The sequence below is a fragment of the Oncorhynchus clarkii genome, chromosome 5 (assembly GCF_045791955.1).
Source record: "Oncorhynchus clarkii lewisi isolate Uvic-CL-2024 chromosome 5, UVic_Ocla_1.0, whole genome shotgun sequence".
Lineage (NCBI taxonomy): Eukaryota > Metazoa > Chordata > Actinopteri > Salmoniformes > Salmonidae > Oncorhynchus > Oncorhynchus clarkii.
The window spans coordinates 53,074,194-53,098,970 of record NC_092151.1 but is presented as its reverse complement, the minus strand read 5'-3'; the positions used below and the strand labels follow the sequence as shown (position 1 = coordinate 53,098,970).

Here is a 24,777-nt window from a genome sequence, read left to right as displayed (position 1 = left end):
ATGGCTAGAGGGCACATAATCTGTCTTCTGCCTTTGTGGTTTGGGTATTAGTCTCAGTCCTGTGAGAAGGAGACTGACTGCCCCAAAGAGAACCAGGAAGTTGATGGCAAGGATGTGCCACAGAGGTATTCTTTGTGGACAGTCAAATCACTGTCATCACAAAGGGGGCCTTCACCACCAACCCCCAGCTGGAATAGGAGGAGTTTGTTGTCTGGACATAGGATCGTTTGATGGCCTTAAGAAACCGAGAGAACTCCAGTTACACATAAACGAGATTGACACCATCGAGGAGGGATGTTTGATGACCTTGAAAACATTCAGATCCTCCATCTGGCCAAAAAACACCTACGCCCTGTTCTCAAAGCTGCACAAACTGCAGGTACTGAGACTCAGTATGACAACCAATTGACCGCCGTTCCGAACGGGATATTAGAAAGTCTATCCAAATATGAAGGAGATCACTCTACGCGGTAACAATATCACCGCAATACCACCCAAATTGTTCCCGCATACATGTAAAGACAAATTAAACAAGATACTTTCGGACAATAATCTTTTGACTGAACTGTCTCTGAGATGTTTGTGGGCTTTCCTCTGCTTAAAACATTGACACAACAGGAAAATAAACTTGCAAGTCTACCTCCTGTCCTCTTTGGAGAGATGTCCAAAATGTCTGAGTTGAGTCTCACTCAAAACAGTCTTACAAGACTTACACAGGGCGTATTGAGACCTCTTAAAAAAACTCACAAAGCTAGATCTGTCTATAAAAAAAATCCAACATGAATGAAGCATATGAAGCATATTTCGAGAGGCTTGAGAAGCTAAAATAACTTAGGGAGTGAACATCTTCTATTGTACAGAAAGTTAATAGCTTAATTTAGGGCTGAAATCCCATTAACGGGATGATATGACAACAGCCAGTGAAAGTGCAGGGCGCCAAATTCAAAACAACAGAAATCTCATAATTAATATTCCTCAAACATACATGTATCTTATACCATTTTAAAGGTAATCATGTTGTTAATCCCACCACAGTGTCTGATTTCAAATATGCTTTACAGCAAAAGCACCACAAATAATTATGTTAGGTCACCACCAAGCCACAGAAAAACAGATTTTCCAGCCAGTCAAAAAGCACAAATAGAGATAAAAGTAATCACTAACCTTTGATGAGATTCATCAGGTGACACTCATAGGACTTCATGTTACACAATGCATGTATGTTTTGTTTGATAAAGTTCATATTTATATCAAAATCTGAGTTTACATTGGCGCATTACGGTCACTAGTTCCAAAAACATCCAGTGATTTTGCATAGCCACATAAATGTAGATGATAATATACACATGGAATTATAGATATACCTCTCCTTAATGCAACCCCTGTGTCAGATTTCAAAAAAACTTTTCGGAAAAAGCAAACCATGCAATAATCTGAGACGGCGCTCAGAAAAATAATTAAATTAGCCTCCATGTTGGAGTCAACAGAAACCAGATATTACATGATAAATATTCCCTTACCTTTGATTATCTTCATCAGAATGCACTCCCAGGAATCCCAGGTCCACAATAAATGTTTGTTTTGTTCAATAATGTCTGTTATTTATGTCCAAATACCTCCTTTTGTTAGCGAGTTTGGTATACATATCCAAACACTTGTTCTGGTCGAGCGTTACTTTGGACAAAAACTTCAAAAAGTTATATTACAGGTCGAAGAAACATTTCAAACTAAGTACAGAATCAATCATTAGGATGTTTTGATCATTTATCATTTTTATCATAAATAAAGTTCCAACCGGAGAATTCCTTTGTGTCTTGAGGAGCAAAGGAATGCTAGTAGATATCATGTGGAATGCGTGTGACCAGGAAATGGCTGACTGCCAGACACATGGCTCATTCAGTCCCACAACACAGTATAAGTCTCATTCAATTTCTATAGATGGTTGATATCTTGTGGAAGCCCTAGGAAGTGCAACTTCATTCATATCTCAATGGGATTTCAATTGGAACTGTGTTGAAAATCTACCAACCTCAGATTTCTCACTTCCTGTTTGGATTTCTTCACAGGTTTTTCTCAGGCCTGCCATATGAGTTCTGTTATACTCACAGACATCATTCAAACAGTTTTAGAAACTTCAGAGTGTTTTCTATCCAAAACTAATAATAATATGCATATATTAGCAACGGAGACCGAGGAGCAGGCCGTTTAATCTGGGCAATTTATTCATCCAAGCTACTCAATACTGCCCCCCAGCCATTTAATCAATTGATAGTGAAGGAACTAGATTACTTCCCAAGCAAAGTCAATGTTTTGTCTTCTCGGCTATAGAAGGTTGTAGCTCAGTCTCTGAATGTCAAAGAAATGAAACAATGATATCCCCATGTCTTTCCCTGGTATTTTACAGCTTGTTTCTAGCTGAAGCATTGGTAGGCCTACCTTGTATTTCTTAAATAGGAAGAAATAGGCTCCAACACAAAGCTTTCTTGTTGTTAGTAAAGTCTAATTAAAATGAAGACGTTCGAAATGAATTATGCCTACCAGAACTTGCCTACTTTCATCATCATGAGCTGTCCGTTTCAGAGTGAATGTCACCATTATTTAACCAGGTAGGCCAGTTGAGAACAAGTTCTCATTTACAACTGCGCCCAGGCCAAGATAAAGCAAATCAGTGCGACAAAAACAACAGTACAGAGTTACACATAAACAAACGTACAATCAATAACACATCATTGTTTCATTTGAAAGCTATGTACAGTGTGTGCAAATGTAGAAGAGTTACAATAAATAGGCCATGGAGGTGAAATAATTGATAGCTGTGCTGATGACGATGTGCAAGTAAGCATAATAAGCATTTCTCTACGGCTGGCCATGCTTTCCTCCTGGCTACCCCAAACCCGGCCAACAGCTCCGCACCCCCCGTAGCTACTTGCCCAAGCCTCCCCAGCTTCTCCTTCACCCAAATCCAGATAGCTAATGTTCTGAGAGAGCTGCAAAACCTGGACCCATTCAAATCAGCTGGGTTAGGCAATTTGGACCTCTCTATCTAAAGTTATCCTCCGCCGTTGTTGCAACCCCTCTTTTGTATCGTCCGAGACCTCTAAAGATTGAAAAGCTGCTGCGGTCATCCCCCTCTTCAAAGGGGGTGACACTCTAGACCCATACTGTTATAGACCTACAGTATATCCATCCTGCCTGTCTTTCTAAAGTCTTCGAAAGCCAAGTCAATAAACAGATCACTGACCATTTCGAATCCCACCATACCTTCTCTGCCGTACCTTCTCATTTTTCGAGCTGGTCACGGGTGCACCTCGGCCACGCTCAAGGTACTAAACGATATCATAACCGCCATCGATAAAAGACAGTACTGTGCAACTGTCTTCATCGACCTGGCCAAGGCTTTCGACTCTGTCAATCACCGTATTCCTATAGGCAGACTCAATAGCCTTGGTTTCTCAAACGACTGCCTCGCCTGGTTCACCAACTACTTCTCAGATAGAGTTCAGTGTGTCAAATCGGAGGGCATGTTGTCCGGACTCTCTGGCAGTCTCTATGGGGGTACTTGGTTCAAAAATGTTTGAATTGCGCATGCTTATTTAATGGTGAGGAAAGCACTTTTGAAGAGCAACAAGGCATCCTCTACTGATGGGATGAGGTCAATATCCTTCCAGGATACCCGGGCCAGGTCGATTAAAAAGGCCTGCTCACTGAAGTGTTTGAGGGAGCGTTTGACAGTGATGAGGGGTGGTCGTTTGACCACGTACCCATTACGCACACAGGCAATGAGGCAGTGATCACTGAGATCCTGGTTGAAGACAGCAGAGGTATATTTAGAGGGTAAATTGGTCAGGATGATATCTAAGATGGTGTGTGAGATTGAGGGCATCTAATTTAGATGAATGTAGATTGTAGGAAGGCCGGGGTGTTAAGCGTGTCCCAGTTTAGGTCACCCAACAGTACGAACTCTGAAGATGGATGCGGGGCGATCAATTCACATATGGTATCCAGGGTGCAACTGGGGGCTGAAAGGGGTCTATAACAAGCGGCAACAGTGAGAGACTTGTTTCTGGAAAGGTGGATTTTTAAAAGTAGAAGCTCAAATCGACTGCTGCTTTAAGTTTCAGAACCACAATGTAAGTTACTTGAATCTGGCTTAATGTAACGTCTCTGACTGATATTTACATCATGGGCAAGAAACATGTTGTTTATTAAAATCAATTATAGTAGTAGGTATCAAAGTTGACCTCCGGTCCTCCTCATCTTCACACTCTCCTTCTCAAACCTAACAGAATATAGAGTGAATTCGGCAAAGTATTCAGACCCCTTGACTTTTTCCATATTTTGTTAATTAAGTTACAGCCTTATTCTAAAATTGATTAAACTGTTTTTTTTGTTGCAAATTCTCCCATTCTTCTTTGCAGATCCTCTCAAGTTCTGTCAGGTTGGATGGGGAGAGTCACTGCACAGCTATTTTCAGGTCTCTCTAGAGATGTTCGATTGGGTTCAAGTCCGGGCTTTGGGTCCTGCGTTGTCTTGGATCGCTTAGGATTGTTGTCCTGTTGGAAGGTGAACCTTCGCCCTAGTCTGAGATCCTGAGTGCTCCGGAGCAGGTTTTCATCAAGGATCTCTCTGTAATTTACTCTGTTCAACTTTCCCTCGATCCTGACTAGTCTCTCAGTCCCTGCCGCTGAAAAACAGGCGTACCCCGGTTTGGCTGGGGTAGGCCATCGTTGTAAATAAGAATTTGTTCTTAAAGAAATTAGCAATCAGACGCCGACATTGTTGGCATTAGCATTCTCATAGACTTTGAATGGTGGGTTAGCTAGTTAGCTTTGTGCCACAACAGATTGCAGATATCCTAATGTTATCAAAATAAAACATTTACAGTTGAAGTCGGAAGTTTACGTGCACCTTAGCCAAATACATTTAAACTCAGTTTTTCACAATTAGGTCAGTTAGGATCACCACTTTATTTTAAGAATGTGAAATGTCAGAATAATAATAGAGAGGAGGATTTATTTAAGCTTTTATTTCTTTCATCACACTCCCAGTGGGTCAGAAGTACATACACTCAATTAGTATTTGGTAGCATTGCCTTTAAATTGTTTAACTTGGGTCAAACATTTCGGGTAGCCTTCCACAAGCTTCCCACAATAAGTTAGGTGAATTTTGGCCCATCCCCCCTGACAGAGCTGGTGTAACTGAGTCAGGTTTGTAGGCCTCCTTGCTCGCACACACTTTTATAGTTCTGCCCACACATTTTCTAGAGGATTGAGGTCATGGCTTTGTGATGGCCACTATAATACCTTGGCTTTGTTGTCCTTAAGCCCTTTTGCCACAACTTTGGAATCATGCTTGGGGTCATTGTCCATTTGGAAGACTCATTTGCGACCAAGCTTTAACTTCCTGAATGATGTCTTGAGATGTTGCTTCAATATATCCACATAATTTCCCTACCTCATGATGCCATCTATTTTGTGAAGTGTACCATCCCTCCTCTAGAAAAGCACCCCCACAACATGATGCTGCCACCCCCGTGCTTCACGGTTGGGATGGTGTTCTTCGGCTTGCAAGCCTCCCCCTTTTCCTCCAAACGTAACGATGGTCATCATGGCCAAACAGTTATATTTTTGTTTCGTCAGACCAGAGGACATTTCTCCAAAATGTACCATCTTTGTCCCCATGTGCAGTTGCAAACCAGAATGTGTCTTTTTTATGGCGATTTTGGAGCAGTGGCTTCTTCCTTGCTGAGCGGCCTTTCAGGTTATGTCGATATAGGACTCGTTTTACTGTGGATATAGATACCTGTTTCCTCCAGCATCTTCACAAGGTCCTTTGCTGTTGTTCTGGGATTGATTTGCACTTTTCGCACCAAAGTACGTTCATCTCTAGGAGACAGAACGCGTCTCCTTCCTGAGCGGTATGACGGCTGCATGGTCCCATGGTGTTCATACTTGCGTATTACTGTTTGTACAGGTGAACGTGGTACCTTCAGGCATTTGGAAATTGCTCCCAAGGATGAACCAGACTTGTGGAGGTCTACAATTTTATTTCCGAGGTCTTGGCTGATTCTTTTGATTTTCCCATGATATCAAGCAAGAGGCACTGAGTTTGAAGGTAGTTCTTGAAATACATCCACAGGTACACCTCCAATTGACTCAAATTATGTCAATTAGCCTATCAGAAGCTTCTAAAGCCATGACATAATTTTCAGAAATTTTCCAAGCTGTTTGAAGGCACAGTCAACTTAGCGTATGTAAACTTCTGACCCACTGGAATTATGATACAGTGAATTATAAGTGAAATAATCAAAACAATTGTTGGAAAAATTACTTGTGTCATGCACAAAGTAGATGTCCTAACCGACTTACCAAAACTATAGTTTGTTAAGAAGACATTTGTGGCGTGGTTGAAAAATATGTTTTAATGACTCCAACCTAAGTGTATGTAAATGATGAGAGAATTGTGTTCTCCAGGTACATCACCAAATGTAATTATATTACTCTCAGTGTGCAAACCAGAATTTGTAAAATCCTGGTCGAATGAAACAGACGGAGACCCAGCTAAATAGTCAAAGGTTTATTCACGGAGCGTTCTGAAGTCAAGAATACAAATCAATTCCTTTTATACTGACTTCTCACGCCCACACATACACACAAACATACGCACACACATGTCCTGCTACGCACACACTGTCTGTCTCACTTCCCAGCCGACAGAGATGGTGACCCTGTCCTGCTACACACACTGTCTGTCTCACTTCCCAGCCGACAGAGATGGTGACCTTGTCCTGCTACACTGTCTGTCTCACTACCCAGCCGACAGAGATGGTGACCTTGTCCTGCTACACTGTCTGTCTCACTACCCAGCCGACAGAGATGGTGACCTTGTCCTGCTACACTGTCTGTCTCACTACCCAGCCGACAGAGATGGCGACCTTGTCCTGCTACACTGTCTGTCTCACTACCCAGCCGACAGAGATGGTGACCTTGTCCTGCTACACTGTCTGTCTCACTACCCAGCCGACAGAGATGGTGACCTTGTCCTTGAGACGTACTCCCCGTTCTCTCCCAAATCTCTAGTCCGGTCGGGACCAAGCTCAGGCAGTCTGAGTTTGAAATACCATAAAGGCACATTGTTTTACCCTAATTCTGACTAGGACTACACATTTATTGATTATGATTTTATACATTCTAATCAATTCCATACAAGTATATGTTTCAGGGCGGAATGTTCTAATCATTCAATTAACAGACAATCCTCACCTATCAGTAAACTTCCGACTTCAACTGTAGGCCCCGTTTCTCTCTTTTGAAATTGAAGATCTGTGTCTAACAACATTGCCAGTTCAAGCATTGACTTTTGTTTGAAAAGGTATACAGCCTGTATGGATAACAACCATTAGATACAGTCTAATATGCTAACTACCTAACCCGCCATTCAAAGTCTACGAGAATGCTAATGCTAACAATGTCGGCTTCCGAGTGCTTACACAATGTGTAAACAAATGTTTACATTTTGTTTTCAAGAATTTTCCTCAACCTAGAATTAACATAGCTTTCAAATTATGCCCACCTCATTTAATAGTTTTGACAAATATAGTTTATATTTAACTAAGTTTTGTGAATGGGCCGGAAGGAGGAAGGAATCACGTTTGATCAGGAACTGGGTCAATTACAAGGTGATAGGAGTAGCAGGCTTATATTTCCTTCATAACGTTACATTTTAAATGGCAAAGTGCCATTTACAATAACTTTGTTAGACTATATTCTTTTTTATTTTTTTTATATCTAGTTATATTCTATAACTAATTCAAGATTGGCTTAATTTAGTTACATATTTCAAATATTGACAGTGCAGGGATATCTTTCCCGATAATCACAAGAAATTACCATACTTTTTAGGACAAATTGTAATTAATGGATTACATAAATTAGAAACACCATTTTTAGTTGAGTAGGCTAAACCAACACTAAACCAACACCATTCATAAAACGTGTAGGGTCAATTGCCGCAGTACATTTCCTTTGGTAAACAAGGAAATACTTTATTTAAATTTTAAATAATCATTTTCCAATAGTTAAATCTATCCTTGGTCTGTAAAAAAAAAAATCTGTTTTAATTTATACAGATGACAATACCCATCGGAGGGGCGAGAATATCTTCAAAGATGTTGACAGCAAGCAGGACAAAAAAATGAACACTGACATCAGCTTTAGGGAGCAGTAGTTTGGTGGCCAATGACAGTTGAAATTGAGATCAGGTGTTCAGGTGATATTTAGCATATATTGATGGAGATAGTACACTGGCCAACGCTGGTTGCAATAGGCCCAATGTGTTTACTCATGACTACAAAGTTATTTATCATACCTTTTTGCCACAGTGTGCCGTACTGAACATGAGTCCGTGAGTGAAACATCATGTTGCTTTTGACACAGGGTCCATCTGACACAGGGAAACTGAGCAGTCACACCGCCTATTTCTACATCCGGGACAGAGGGAATTGTGCGGTTTTGTAAGTTTGTCATCAGCGGAGATGGTGTAGATTGACAGAGTACCGGTCGGCCAGTCCAGGTACACTCCTACTCTGTCGGAGAGTGAGGCGTTGACACGTACAGAAGTTTCCTTTCCTGATTGTGCCAGGAAATGTACCAGTCATCAAAGCAGCACAGACTCCAGGACTTGTCATTGTCTCCAGGCCCAGAAGTCATTAAGCAATCCTCTCCTGCTGATTCCTGAATATGCTACTCCTATAAGAGCTTCTCTCCCTCTCTACTCTGCCTCCCAGTAACAGCGGCCAGTCAGACCCGCTCTACATAGCACCTGTGCATAGCCCTCAAACCTTTCTGGGTGATCATGATACTGGTGTTGCACTGTTAGACACGTCACCTCTCTGTTCTCCTCAGACAGGACACAGTATGTACAAGTGAATCATCATTCACATTCTCATTCACCCACTCACAGCATGTTAAATGTGCCTACAGTGAGGTCCAAAAGTATTTGGACAGTGTTCTGCTCTGTACCCCAGCATTTTGGATTTGAAATGATACAATTACAATGCAGTTAAAGTGCAGACTGTCCGCTTTTATTTGAGGGTATTTTCATCCATATTGGGTGAACCGTTTAGAAATCACAGCACTTTTGGTCCCCCAGTTTAGGGGACCAAAAGTGTTTGGACAAATTCCATTATATGTGTATTAAAGTAGTCAAAAGTGTAATACTTGGTCCCATATTCCTAACATGCAATGACTACATCAAGCTTGCGACTCTACAAACTTGTTGGATGCATTTTCCATTTGTTTTGGTTGTGTTTGAGATTATTTTGTGCCCAAAAGAAATTCATGCTAAATATTGTATCGTGTCATTTTGGACTAATTTATATTGTAAAAAAGAATAAAATATGTTTCTGAACACTTCCTACATTTAATGTGGATGCTACCATGATTACAGATAATCCTGAATGAATCGTGAATAATGATGAGTGAGAAAGTGAACTTTAACCTCATAGACATTGTATCATTTCAAAACATTTCACTGTTATTAAAGGACATTTAAGACGTGTTGATTAATAATGATGATGCTATACTGTGTGGCCATGTAAAATACACACACACACACACACACACACACACACACACACACACACACACACACACACACACACACACACACACACACACACACACACACACACACACACACACTTCTGTATAAAGAAAGCTTGTAATTGACGCGACCAAGTAAGCCATGAATGAGAGATAATAATAATGAAAGAGTTAATAATAACAGACTTATTCTTCAAAGCAGTCAACACTCACATTTTTGTAAACCCAGGCTTCGACCATGCACTCTCCACCATAGCGGCGGGAAGTAGGGGTGCTGAGGGTGCTGCGGAACCCCCTGAAAAATCGGAAAAAAATATGTCCCCCCCCCCAAAAGTAGTGCACGGGGCTTCACTAGTCCTGTATTAGCTGTCTGTAGCACAGACAAAACACAATTCTACCCCTCCCCCCATCCAGCGACTGTGTTCTCCATCACATTCCACACTGTAGAGAAAAGTAGAGGACAGTCATTGAGCACGACACACGAGACGCGTGCACGAGCACACACGCGCACGGTCAGCATATAACATTGTCCAGGTGATGGTAAGGATGTTTGAGTTACAGTAAATGATGATAAATAGCCTGATAATTCAGAACCATGTCTGATATGAAGATGGGTCGACATCAAACCCTCTAGATCCCCTCTACATCTCCAGTGTGGATCCTCTAGTAGAGAGCAGTTGGACACCTGTGTCTCCTGGGTGATTATTGCTCAGGCCCAGCTCCCTCAGGTGTGAGGGGTTTGACTTCAGAGCTGAGGCCAGAGAAGCACAGCCTTCCTCTGTGACTACACAACCTGCATTTAACATGATTTGAGAACAACCCCCCTCCCCCAAGACTTTCAGTAATAGCATCCAGAAGCAATGGCTTTATCTACTGTCAGTCAAAAGAGACACGGTAAGACATCAGATTTAGATTGCATTGGCTATATTGATATTTGTAAAAAGTTATCATTTGTGACCCGTTGCGGGTCACTACTTCACAGGAGAGCCATTTGATATATATGTTTTAATCAAAATGCGTTTTTTTGGCATAAATGCCTTCTGGAACATGTGAACTTTCATGTGCCTTAATAACAAACTTGTATGCTATCTGTAAATACAAATAAAATTGCTAAATTACGAGTCTAGTTGGTTTAGCCACAGAAAAAGGTAGCAACCTTCCCTCTAGCCCATGATTGGCTGAGAAATTGAGTGGGCTGGACATGCTGAGAGATGAGTATGGATTGGTCTGCCATATAGCACCCTTCTGTCTATTTGAGCTGGTCAGTCTGTGTTGGTAATCCTGTCTAACGCAGCTTTTCATTTATTTATTTTTGCGTAGTAGAACTGCATAAGTGTTGCTCTACACTTTCTGGAGGACAGAGTTTTGAAATCAGTGGAATTCGAGTATGATAACTAAGGAGACGGAGAAAACATATCCCAGAGATAAAACACATCGTAGGCCATATCCCTGGATCATTTCTACCGAATATTTACTGGCTACATGTGCTTATTAACGTCCTGTTTGAGAAAGACTGTCACTAACTAAAATGAAGTAACTTAAATATCACTAGTAATCCCTTAATCCATCACTCTAATGAACATTTATCCTTTACTCTCTCTAACAGTATAAATATATTGCTCTGTGTATTTACGCTTCTCTTAGACTAGCAACACAGTACCTTACAGGTTTATTTTCTGAAACACTTACCGTGTCTGTTCTCTCCGTTTTAAACATGATGCTCTCCTCAGTCTTCTCAAAATGTATCCGGAGATTTGAGATGTATGTAGAGATGAACATTCCTTCCTTTCATTGTCGTCTGATGTAATGCCCATAATATCTACTGTATATCTCTACATTCTAAAACATGATAATAATAGTTTTCTTTATACACAGTTGAAGATACTATATATGTTTCTAAAACGAAATATATTTTCTTCCTGTAGGCCACAGTCATGGTAGTAAGGTCTGTCTGCATTGTCTAATCAAATCAAATTGTATTGGTCACATACACGTGGTTGGCAGATGTTATTGCGAGTGTAGCGGAATGCTTACGCTTCTGGATCTGACAGTGCAGTAATTTCTAACAGGTAATACCTAATATCTAACAAATTACACCACAAAACCTAATACACACAATCTAGTAAAGGAATGGGATGAGAATATATAAGTATAAAATATATGGATGAGCAGTGACAGAGCGGCTAAGATGCAATAGATAGTAAGAATATATAGTTAAGGATACAGTATACAGTATGTACTGTACATATGAGATGAGTAATGCGAGATATGTAAACATTCTTAAAGTGGCATTATTAAAGTGACTAGTGTTCCATTCATTAAAGTGGACAATGATGTCAACTCTGTAGGTAGGCAGCTGCCTCTCTGTGCTAGTTGTGGCTGTTTAACAATCTGATGGCCTTGAGATAGAAGCTGTTTTTCAATCTCTCTGTCCCAGCTTTGATGCACCTGTACTGCACCTGTACTGAACAGGCAGTGGCTTGGGTGGTTATTGTCCTAGATGATCTTTCTTGCCTTCCTGTGACATCGGGTGTTACAGGTGTCCTGGAGGGCACGTAGTTTGCCCCCGTGATGCGTTGTGCAGACCGCACCACCCTCTGGAGAGCCCTGCGGATGTGGGGGCGGTACAGTAGCTGTACCAGGTGGCGATACAGCCCAGGGATGCTCCCAATGCTCACACAGGATGCGCCCAATTGTGCACCTGTAAAAGTAAGTGAGGGTTTTCGGTGACAAGCCACATTTCTTCAGCCTCCTGAGGTTGAAGAGGTGCTGTTGCGTCTTCTTCACCACACTGTCTGTGTGCTTGGAACATTTCAGTTTGTCCATGATGTGTACACCGAGAAACTTAAAAGTTTCCACCTTCTCCCCTGCTGTCCCATCAATATATATTTGTTAACCTTAATTTAACTAGGCAAGTCAGTTAAGAGCAAATTCTTATTTTCAATGACGGCCTAGGAACAGTGGGTTAACTGCCTGTTCAGGGGCAGAACGACAGATTTGTACCTTGTCAGCTTGGGGATTTGAATTTGCAACCTTTTGGTTTGCTAGTCCACCGCTCTAACAACTAGGCTACCCTGCCACCCCAGCAGGATAAGGGGGTGCTCCCTTTGCTGTTTTCTGAAGTCCACAATCATCTCTTTTGTTTTGCTGACATTGAGTGATAAGTTATTTTCCTGAAACCACACTCCGAGGGCCCTCACCTCCTCCCTGTTGGCTGTCTCATCGTTGTTGGTAATCAAGCCTACCCTTGTAGTGTGGTCTGCAAACTTGATGATTGAGTTAGAGGTGTGCATAGCCACTCAGTCGTGGGTGAACAGGGAGTACAGAAGGGGGCTGAAAACGCACCCTTGTGGGGCCCCAGTGTTGAGGATCAGCGGAGTGGAGATGTTGTTTCCTACTTTCACCACCTGGGGGCAGCCTGTCAGGAAGTCCAAGACCTAGTTGCACAGGGCGGGGTCGAGACCCAGGGTCTCAAGCTTAATGATGAGTTTGGAGGGTACTATGGTGTTGAATGCTGAGCTGTAGTCAACGAACAGCATTCTTACATAGGTATTCCTCTTGTCCAGATGGGTTAGAGCAGTGTGCAGTCTGATGGCGATTGCATCGTCTGTGGATCTATTGAGGTGGTAAGCAAATTGGTGTGGGTCTAGGGTGTCAGGTAGGGTGGAGGTGATATGATCCTTGACTAGTCTCTCAAAGCACTTCATGATGACAGGAGTGAGTGCTATGGGGCGATAGTCATTTAGTTCAGTTACCTTAGCTTTCTTGGGAACAGGAACAATGGTGGACATCTTGAAGCATGTGGAGACAGCAGACTGGGATAGGGATTTATTGAATATGTCCGTAAACACACCAGCCAGCTGGTCTCCGCATGCTCTGAGGACGTGGCTAGGGATGCCGTCTGGGCCGGCAGCCTTGCGAGGGTTAACACGTTTAAATGTTTTACTCACATCAGCCACGGAGAAGGCAAGCCCACAGTCTTTGGTAGCGGGCCGCGTCGGTGGCACTGTATTGTCCTCAAAGTGCACAAAGAAGTTGTTTAATATGTCTCGTGTTTGAGCCGTTGAATTGCGACTCCACTTTGTCTATATACTGACGCTTTGCTTGTTTGATTGCTTTACAGAGGATATAACTACACTGTTTGTATTCGGCCATGTTTCCAGTCTCCTTGCCATGATTAAATTCACGGTATCTAGTTAAGGAAGGTTTTAATAGACACAGTGGGTACAACATCTCCTATACACTTCCTTATAAACTCGCTCACAGAGTCAGCGTATACGTCAATGTTATTGTCCAAGGCTACCCGGAACATATCCCAGTCCACGTGATCGAAGCAATCATGAAGCTTAGACTCATTGGTCAGACCAGCATTGGATAGACCTAAGCACGGGCACTTCCTGTTTTAGTTTCTGCCTGTAGGAGGGGAGCAACAAGATGGAGTCATGGGCGAATTTGCCAAAAAGAGGGCGGGGGAAGGCCTTGTATGCATTGTGGAAGTTAGAGTAGCAATGGTCGAGGGGGTTACTCGCTCGTGCACTGCAATCAATATGCTGATAGAATGTAGGTAGCCTTGGACAAAAAAATTACCTTTGTTAAAATCCCCAGCTACAATAAATGCAGTCTCAGGATATATGGTTTCCAGTTTGCATAAAGTCAAGTGAAGTTCCTTGATGGCCTTCTTGGTATCCGCTTGCGGGGGGATATACATGGCTGTGATGTTAACCGAGCGGATTCCTCGATAATATGGTTGGTATCTGATTGTGAGGATTTCTAGGTCAGGTGAACAAAAGGACTTGAGTTCTTGTATGTTGTTACAATTACACCATGAGTCGTTAATCATGAAACATACACCCCCGCCCTTCTTCTTACCGGAGAGATGTTTATTCCTGTCGGCGCGATGCACTGAAAATCCCGTTGGCTGTTCGGACTCAGACATCATGTCCCCAGCTAGCCATGTTTCCGTGAAACAGAGTATGCTACAATCCCGGATATCTCTTTGGAAAGCAACTCTTGCCCTATTTCGTTGACTTTGTTAACTAGGGACTGAACATTATTAAAGTTATAAGACTAATATACTCAGAAGCGGTGGGTGCATACGGAGCCTCACTAGAAGACCACTCCGGCACCCTCTCCTCCGGCAGCATTGTTTTGGGTCGGCCTCTGGAATCAGTTCAAATGCCCTGGGAGGTGCAGGCAAAGGATCCGCTTTGGGAAAATCATATTCCTGGTCGTTGTGCTGGTAAGTTGACGTCTCTCTGATATCCAATCGTTCTTCCCGGCTGTATGTAATAACACTTAAGGTTTTCTGGGCTAACAATGTAAGAAATAATTCATAAAAAAGCAGAATACTGCACAGTTTCCTAAGGACTAAAAGCGAAGCTGCCATCTCAACACTAAAGGAGCATTAGATGGTGTATTTGGACCATTGTTTTATATATCCACACAACTAACAAACCTTACACGTAACAAATAAATCTGTGTCAGCTCCCTGCGGATTCTGGAAGTTGTCACAGTGGCACAGCTGGCATCCACATGGCACATCTGTAGCACGTTACACACAACTTTATCCTCTAGCTATAAACTTTCCCCAGGAAACTTTACATGGAAACATCTGCTTAGATGGTTTGCATGTCTGCAATATACTTCAGAAAAACACATATAAGTACTGAGACATTCCTAATATGTACACCAGTATGTGGCATGCAATGTCATTCCTCATCAGCAGGTGGAGCCAGAGATTCATGAGAGGTGGTTCATGGGACAATGAATGGGAAAACTCAGCATGCTGATACCGCACTGTATTTATGTCATCTGAAGTAGACCAATAATCCTACTCGTTACAATTGTGTATAGGGGATGCCTCGGAAAGACATTTGTTCAAAGCACAGATGTTGTATGAAAAGACTGGTTCAGTTCTCAAACTAAATCAGTTCACTGAGCACTTTTAACCACATGGATAAAGTAGTGAAGAAACTGTATAGCACAAAAACATGTTTTGAACCTTTCAATCACACAGGCTGGGGAATCATCAAGCACAAGGTACTTGAGTGGAACCCCTGAGAAGGGCTGTGTGTTGGCGGTGACCCAGGTCAGTGCACGGGCATGGCCCAGGAGGGAGGGCGTCTGCTAGCCAACCGCTAAACACCTCAATTAAGCCTTTTATGACGAGCTTAGCTAGCAGCTAGCACAGGTGCAGGACAGGAAGCCAGCCTCATTAACCAAGGAAGAAGAAGAGGGGGAGAATGGGCCAGCGGTGAGGCCACTGTCGTCACATGTTATTGGAGGGCTGAATGAATGCCATTGTCCTTGCTCACAGAGAGGGAGAAGGGGGAGAAAGTGGAGGGGAGAGTTGACCAGTCTTAACCTCTTGCGGGGTAGAGCTGCGACTCTCTCAAGGACTCTTCAAAGCTCTTCAAAGTGCCTGGGACTGTCAGCTGTGTGGCTGACAGGGCCCAGGTCACATTATCCCAAATGGCACCCTATTCCCTATTTGGGGCACTACTTTTGACCAGGGCTCTGGTCAAAAGTTGGTTTGTGGGAAATGAGCGGTAATAGTGCAGGCTATGTCATCCATTTGTCCGACTGCCGTCGGCATCAAAGATTATACGACCAACTTGACTAAACACTTGGGCAGCACTGGTGTAGAATATGAGCGATATGGATATCACTTTGACCTATTATTGATATCCACTGTAGCAATTGTGTGAATCACACTGCTGCTCTCTCAATGATTTGCACTTTACTGTGGTTGTTGTAGATGGCTGTTCCCAATTCAATCATTGTTTATGCAACCCATGGACAGTCAGTGAAAAATGCGCTCTTGCAACAGCTGCAGATCCCAGCCTATAGACTAAAGGTTTAAGGGAGTTCCTCCCTTGTAAACTTCTCCATGGCATTGTGCTCCACACATACTGTCAACAACAAGTTTAATTTAAGGAGACCACAAGAAGGGCTTTTATTTCTCAATCTAATTCATGCTGATTAAAAGAATACAATTCATAGGCCTAACGGACACGTGCTTAAACTCGCACACTTTTGATAGACTTTAGTAGCTGCAAATGGTCGAGATATCGAACTTGTCACCCATAGAGATTCTATTAAATGAATGAAGTATTCTCATTCCTAAATCTATGGTGCCACCAACAAAAAATTTAAACAATAGGCCTGTAGCAAATGCAGCACATGGAATTCATTTTTCCCGTTATGCAAATGACCCTTTTTGGTACTGCTCAACGCATGCCGTTCCAGGAGAGCAGCATTTCTCTTTGAACCATGTTTTCAACTACTGACAGGAAACGTGACAGACTTTGGTTTTTGAATGTAAATACAGTGTCTTCAGAAAGCGTTCACGTCCCCTGGCTTTTTCCCACATGTTGTTGTGTTACAGGGTGGGATTCAAATGGATTGACGGATAATGGTGAATTCCACTTTGACCTTATGGGGTGCTGTGTGTAGATCAGTGACACAAAATGAAGTGACATAAAATGAGTGGCACAAAAAAATCAGTGACACAAAATGAATCCATTTCAAACTCAGGCTGTAACACAGGAAAATGTGGAATAAGCCAAGGGGTGTGAATACTTTCTGAAGGCACTCATCGTTTAGCCTAATATTTTTATTCTCCGTATTGAAGTAGAAAGCAACGGGTTAGAAGCCTACATCACCCATGAAGTAAAATGCAACATCCCATTCATAGCCATCTACGTAAACTCTAACATTGATTTATCCTGCAATAGATGTCGTTCAATTGGTAACATTCCTTTGTCTTCTTATTCTAATGCCTCTTAAGGGGAAAGTCATCTGAAAGTAATTGAAAGTAATCAGATTATGTTACTGAGTTACATTACTGATGAACATTTTAGACAGGTAACTAGTAACTGTAGTTTCCGTTTAGAAAGTAACCTACCCAACCCTGGTCAGTACTGTATTAAATAATCAAATAACTTAAAGCTGGAATCCTTAATGGTGAAACTGCCACGTCCGTTTGCGATGTTACAACAAACAAAGAAGTTACTGCAAACAACGAACACAGGTTGGTCCCTCTGACATCACCGAACACAGGATAGAACAGCAGCGTGTGTGCTGCAATTTATTATTACGATTCCCCAACTAAATAAAAAAACAACGTGCAGCCGTGAGGTGACCGTGACGCAGACAATGGCACTGCTTCCTCTACTGCGGATTCCATCTTGAATGGTTCGGTCAAAGAGTACAAGCAGAGGTATGCACATTTAGTAGGCTATGTTTTTCCATTCTCTTGATTTTATGGAAATTGCTTTCTGACATTATAGTATAGAATAGCCATTAGATGGCAGGATTAGATCAGACTGACAGCTGACATTGGCTTCATACACACACTCAATACAAATGGCTTTGTAAAATGTCTATACGCATATCTCTTAGACTCATGTTATATTTAATATAAAGCATAATCATTATTGATGCTGTACGTGTTGAGTTCATGTCAAGTTATGTTCCTCCTATTTCATTATTCAACCCAGCATAAATACCGCTGACATACTGTCCCCATTCCCATTCTTTCCGCTAGGTGGTGCTGTCTTCCAATGACAACCAACAAGAGTTTGCGAGAGCGAGAGATACAGTTCCTCCTGTCCAGTTTTCAGTTACCACTGCTATGTCAAAGATGCAATCAGCTCAATTAGAGGAAACGCTAGAGACCCGTAGACATGTACAAATATCAATATGCACGACACCACCGGAGCGCAGCTATAACTCAGAGTACATCTGAGTACATCTGCCAGAAGACCACCAGGAGAAGCTGGATGTAAAGGGCGGATTGCTATGTTTATAAAGCCATTCGCATTTCAGCAAAGATCACTTGCATTCCAATCACCGAACGTTTCTATAAATGCCTACACCCATTGCACGTTCTTTGCAGCCAAAAAACACGTATGGCGGAATGGCATGTATGGCCATTCTGTTTGGAAAATGATTTCCATATATCTTTATGGGCTTTGAGAGTTCATTCCTGAAGATGATACATCCCAGATTGAAAATGTCATCGCTCGGTGTCCTAAATGGCACCCTATTACCTGTACAGTGCACTACGTTTAACCAGGGCCCCCCCCCAAAAAGTAGTGCACTACGTAGGGAACAGGGTGCCACTCGGAACGCAGGCGTGGCTGTGTGTCACTGCCATGTTCTCCATCTGCAAGGGTTTAGAGTGAGGGGATGGTTCCGTTGTTGATTTGTGCAGTGATCGTCCCAAACGAACCACACAGACGTCAGAAGCATCCCTAAAGAGGACGCATCCCAGTTTCACGGTCTACTCAGCGCCTTTCCCCTCGCACGTCAACAGTCAAAACCAGCACATACCCGGAATGCTTGGGAAACTCAACGCAGATTTGAAAGACGCACGGACTCAAACCCACTTGCTCGGATGAAATCATAAGCCCGCAACTTCACGCTACCCCGTCCACACACTTGGATGTGTGTAAACAATCCCACGTGTACATGAGCACGCGCGCACTCCCACACACACACTGTATCTGCCACTAGAGATCCATCAAAAAGTGGCCTTGGACATTCTAACGGCGCTTTTGTTTTTTTTGTTTTGTGAATTTTATCAATTTTTCTTCCCAATTTTGTGGTATCCAATTGTTTTTAGAAGCTACTATCTTGTCTCATCGCTACAACTCCCGTACGGGCTCGGGAGAGACGAAGGTTGAAAGTCATGCATCCTCCGATACAAAACCCAACCAAGCAGCACTGCTTCTTAACACAGCGCGCATCCAACCTGGAAGCCAGCCGCACCAATTTGTCGGAGGAAACACCGTGCACCTCGGCCAAACCCTCCCTAACCCTGGACGACGCTGGGACGCTGGGCCAATTGTGCGTCGCCCCACAGACCTCCCGGTCGCGACAGAGCCTGGGCGTGAACCCAGAGTCTCTGGTGGCACAGCTGGCGCTGCAGTACAGCGCCCTTAACCACTGCGCCACCCGGGAGGCCCCCGGCTCTTTTCTTTGAGTGAAAGTAGCTGGAAGTAGCCGAAAGTAGCTGAAACCGTGTGCTTACGAGTTAAATACAAGGGTTCTCAAAGGAGCTGGCTTCTTTTCCTCCTTCCGTCTCTTTGGGGTTGAGGAGTTTGACAAAGGCAAACAAAATAAGGGCACAGTAAGCAACTTTTCCACGCCAGCAGCCCTGGACACAGCATGTAGCCTGGAGAAAGAGGGGTGGAGGGGGGACAGAGTCAGTCATAGAGGAGGGGGGGGGGGACACACAGATGGTAACACCTTGAATACGTCGGACTAAACCCACAGTGTGGCTCGGGGTCAAAGGGCCCCGGAGTCGACAAGCGCACACAAACCTGAATGGAAGGCCAATTGTAGCCCCAATTGAAACAAGAGAACAAACAAACAATCCTCACTGGACTATAGTCAAAATCCACATGCAAATAACACCCAGTGGAAATAACTCTTACTGGCATGTTTAAAGGGAGAGTTAACCTAAAATATAAAATGACATGTTACGTTGCGTATTCTGTAAGGAGTCTATGGATAAAGTAAGACAGCAACCCATTGGGTAAGGAAATCGATATGTCATTTTGTACTTATCCCTTTAACTTTGGTGGAATTTCACTGAGTTGCTTGGAGTTTTGGAAGGGTTTTATAACGGGTTTATCGAGACCTGAGCAATAAGACGTTCTCGTGTCATTTCCAAGGTTCATTCTGTAAATGGCATCGCTGATCAAAAGTCCCGCCCCACAACCCTTGCGTCTTGACGAATGGAACTGTGGGGTGTTTTGTTTTGCGTCTCGATCGAAGTACCCTCCACTAAATAACAGTACATCCACAGGTGGTACAAATCCATTACAACCTTACAGTATATCATTCTGTGTGACCTCCATGGACAATCCAATGAGATACACTGATGGGATACGCCCCCCCCCCCCCCCCCCCCCCCCCCCATTTGTCATTTGCTGTGCGTGAATTACCCTTCGGGGACACTAAAGATCTATTGAATTGAATTTGATTGAACTGACCTTTAATTGAAAATCCTGGTATTGAAAAGTCTGGCACAGTAAAAAAATAAAAAACCATGTAGATGTGTCTTTATGATAGATCTACATGACAATATGGGGTATAGCTGTAGCCATGGAGATGTCCTCGTTTAGCAGTGTATGTACGTAAAGCCCCTCGTTACCAACATTCAATGGATCAAAAGTGATTAGACCTTCGGCTGCAAAGGAAAACTGCAGTTTTACGATGCGAAACTGGGATTCATTAATGGAATTATCTCCCGAGTCTGAGCTGGAGGCGTGGCGCCACATGCATGAGTCCGAAATTGCACCTTCATCCCTTTATAGTGCTCCTCTTTTAACCGGGGCTCAAACAGCCATTTGGGACTTATAGTCTGGGCCTTCTAGAATCAGCCCAGTCAGTACAATCACCAACCGGACCAACAGAGTACTCTGACTGGGACCCATGTTAATAGAGGGTCTCAGAATGCTGTTCTAGGATCAGGTCATCCCCGGCCATGTGTTCTTATCCATTATGATCTGAAAGGCTAAACTGATTGTAGATCAGCACTCCTATTCTGATACACTGATCAGGTGTTCTCAACCAGACAGCCAATAAGCCCACTTTAAAATAATACAGGCTGATGATCAGAAATAGTCTAACCAACATTCTGAAATTACTTTTTCAGTTGGCAATGTAAATCAACATTCTGAAAAGAGTTTTAAAGTAGCCACGCAAGGTTTGATGAGTCATGACGATGAGTAGCAACAGATAGCGTTTTAGCCTCGAAACCTTTGTTATATCTTCCTATTTCCCATACACACTCAACACCAACGGTTGGATAGAGTGAGAATCTATGAAGCAAGGGCTCGGGCCCGCTAATTAACCAATTACTAGCACTAATTGCTGGTCTCCTGAGGAGAGGTTAAGGAGTGGGATCAGGGACTCCCTGCGCGCCGCTGGCTGGCTGTCTGCCACCGTGTCATCCATCCTGGGGCCTAATCGAGTTATCATATCAACAAATATCTCATCAGGGGCCCCGAGCCTGACACTCCCAGAAAGAGACCCAGAGGGGGACGACAAATTTCCAGCAGCAGGACACTGGAGCTCGCCTGCCAGGCTGGATGAAAGGGTACCTGCAGCCCCCGGTCAAGCTCCCGTTGGGAGGAACACTCATGCTGGGCAACACGGCCACAACTCTACCCCTCTGCTCAGGAGGTTGGGGGTGGGGGGGGGGGGGGGTTAGTAGAGGAATGTAGGAATCAATGAGGAAGAGAAGGAGGACACTATTTAGTGGGACAAACAATGGCTAGGGAGAGAACACAATGTGGTGGCCATGCAGAGTTTGGAGGGGTGCGCAGGGGGGGAACCCCTGTGGCTGTGAGACTGGGGGGGGGGGGGGGGGGGGTCAGGGTTATAAGGGCCGTGTGGCCCCTGACTGGGAGGAGGTTAATGTACTGTTAATCTGGGGTCAGGGACGCGCCTCGAACCCTCATACATCACTCACTGACAGCAGCAGCACTCACTGATGACCATACCAAATCCTCTGTCATAAATTATTGGCGGCTGCATGAATGAAGCTCTCTCATCTCTCTCTCTCTCTCTCACTGACCGACGCTACTTGATGGCTTTCACTCTCAGAAAAGAGCCTTTGCGCGTGCACGTTCTAGCTGAGGTGAACAAAAAAACAGCCGATTGATCAAAATTCGATACTTGCGGAATACATGGAAGTGGTAGGGTAATGGCAATGGCTTCAAGCAAGTGTGAACGAGTGAGAACAAGAATGAAACGAGCTTGAAAAGGAGCATGTCTGTGCAAGACAAGCTATATAGAGTCAAGACAATGAAATAACGCTTCGATTGTTGTGTTGAAACATGAAGTTCAACCCAACTAAACTAACTGAAGTGCAAGATAGAACTGCAAGGTGATTCATTGAGGATGAGAACGTTTTGTTATCTCACTCTGTAAAGGAAACGGTGATGAGTCCGGTGTCGAGAGAGAGATAAGAGTGTGTGTGTGTGTGTGTGTGTGCGTGCCTGCCTGCCTGCCTGCCTGCCTGCCTGCGTGCGTGTGGTGAAATGTTCCATGGAAGCCAATTCCACATTTCTGCGTGGTCAAAGAAAAGTGTGTGTTTGTGTTTCTCTTGCTGACGGTGCATGCAGGCGTGAGACTGAGAATTCCCGGGAGGCACAGGGGTGTGATAAGGAGAAAGATCAGGGAGATGAGGTGAGTTTTTGGCTTAATGCATATCCAAATGTTTGGCGTGGTCTCTCACCACACCATCCTAGACCCCCCATTCCCCTTCACACACACACACACACACACACACACACACACACACACACACACACACACACACACACACGCATCCTTCACATGATTCACACACACCCATATCAACAATGGAACTTATCCAGATACCATCAGAGTTTTCTTTTTTTTCCAGCTGGAGAAAAGATTTTTATCATGAAAAGTGCTGAGGTATAGACTTCTTCTGTGCTTAGCAACAAGCCTCTGACCTCACCACTCGTTACTGCCTCTTACGGGCCCATTAATTGAATTACCTATTCATCGAAAAGTAGAGACTGCACGGAATTAGCCTCTCCCGCTCTGCTACCTCTTAATGTTAAGAGCCTCCTTTATGCCTTCTTGACTGCTCTCTATTGAGCCGTCCTCTCTCCTCCCTGGGAGTGGAGTGTTGCGGAGGGCAGGGCAGGTATGGAGCAGCCCAGAGGGGGGCTGACCTCTGGCCCTCACTCTGGAGAGGGACTCAGGCCCCATCCAGCCATCACAATGCAGGCAGGACGCAGCCCTCCGTGGCTGCCTGCTGATCCCCACAATGAGGCCCTTTGGCTGGGCCGCTGTGGGCAGAAAGACCCCCTGGAGCTCCAGCCGCCATCCGGAGGTCTTTCACTGCTCTCCCCTATTTCGGCCAGGGCCAAGCTTCCAGTCAGAGGAGGAGGGGGGGGGGGGGGGGGGGGGGGGGTTCACACAGAAACTCTCTTTATGAAATAATGAAGGAGATACAAGAGGGACAATGGTCTTTTAGAGGGGCATCTTAACCCGCAACAAACAGTGTCAACATCTGTGGTGGTGGAGGACACAATGTCCGCTCCGAGAGAAAAAAAAGCCCTTCCTTCTGGGCAGTCAAAGTGAAAAGGCTACAGTGTTTGTTTTTTTGTTTTGTTTATGAGAGGGGATTTGGTCGAGTCTTTGGCCCATCTCTTTTCAGCGGCAGTTGAACCGCACCGTGATGCTCCATGGACGACTTTGTCTCACTCGAGAGCCGGAGCCAAAGATGAAGTGAAGCTCGGAGAGCGGGAGCTTTCTTCCCATGGGGCGAAACAGATTATTGTCATACACATCTAGTAAAACGCATCAAAGTCCCTGGGGGAGTGTGGCAGGGTGGAGATAGTGCGGGATGATGTGTGTGTCTGAGTGTGGGGGGGGGGGTTGTGCAAGGACACATGGTGTGCGTGTGTTGAGTATGTGTGTGTGTGGTGCGGCCACACGCTAGCCCAGACGTGTGGGAGTGTAATAGCTTTTCAGGGGGGTGAGACGGTCTCTCTCTCTCTCTCTCTCTCTCTCTCTCTCTCTCTCTCTCTCTCTCTCTCTCTCTCTCTCTCTCTCTCTCTGACATGCTAATGCTAACCTGTAGTGACGTAAAGGCCCTCTTCATCTCCCCCACCTCAACGTGAAAGGGACGATTGACTGTGCAGCGGTAGGCTGCAGCCTCATCTCACTCAACACTATTTATCAGTTGCCGCCAATTGGGCCTAAGTGAGAGCTTATGGGGATCCAGGTGCTTCCCATTAATTCTGCTTTGTTGTGGTGGGGAGGATAGCGGAGGAAGTGCGTGTCCTTGTCCCGACATGTCTGTCTGTAGGAGTTATATGATGCCACCACAAGCTGACTGGCACAGCAAACCTGTCATGACGCGGTTCCATTTAGTTTTTTACACCAAGCAACAAATGGGTTTCTGCTGTTTTCTACTGGGAGGAACTTCCTTGGTGGTCAGTCAGATCTGGAAGGTTGTGTGTGAGTCCACAATGCCTATTCCACCCATGCTCTACTAAGGTTTTCCAGCACACAGCTTTGACCTACTACAGTAGCTAAGGGAGGAAGCCTTTTAGGTACTAGCCAAACAAAAAAACACAGAGAAGTCTCTCGGAGTCCTGTGGTCACCTGAGTGGAG

General features: G+C 44.1%; 1 pseudogene; it reads left to right on the top strand.

The window, feature by feature from the left end:
• Positions 1–23,889, top strand: LOC139409708 (P-granule-associated novel protein 1-like; annotated as a pseudogene).
• The last annotated feature ends 888 nt before the right edge of the window (positions 23,890–24,777 follow it).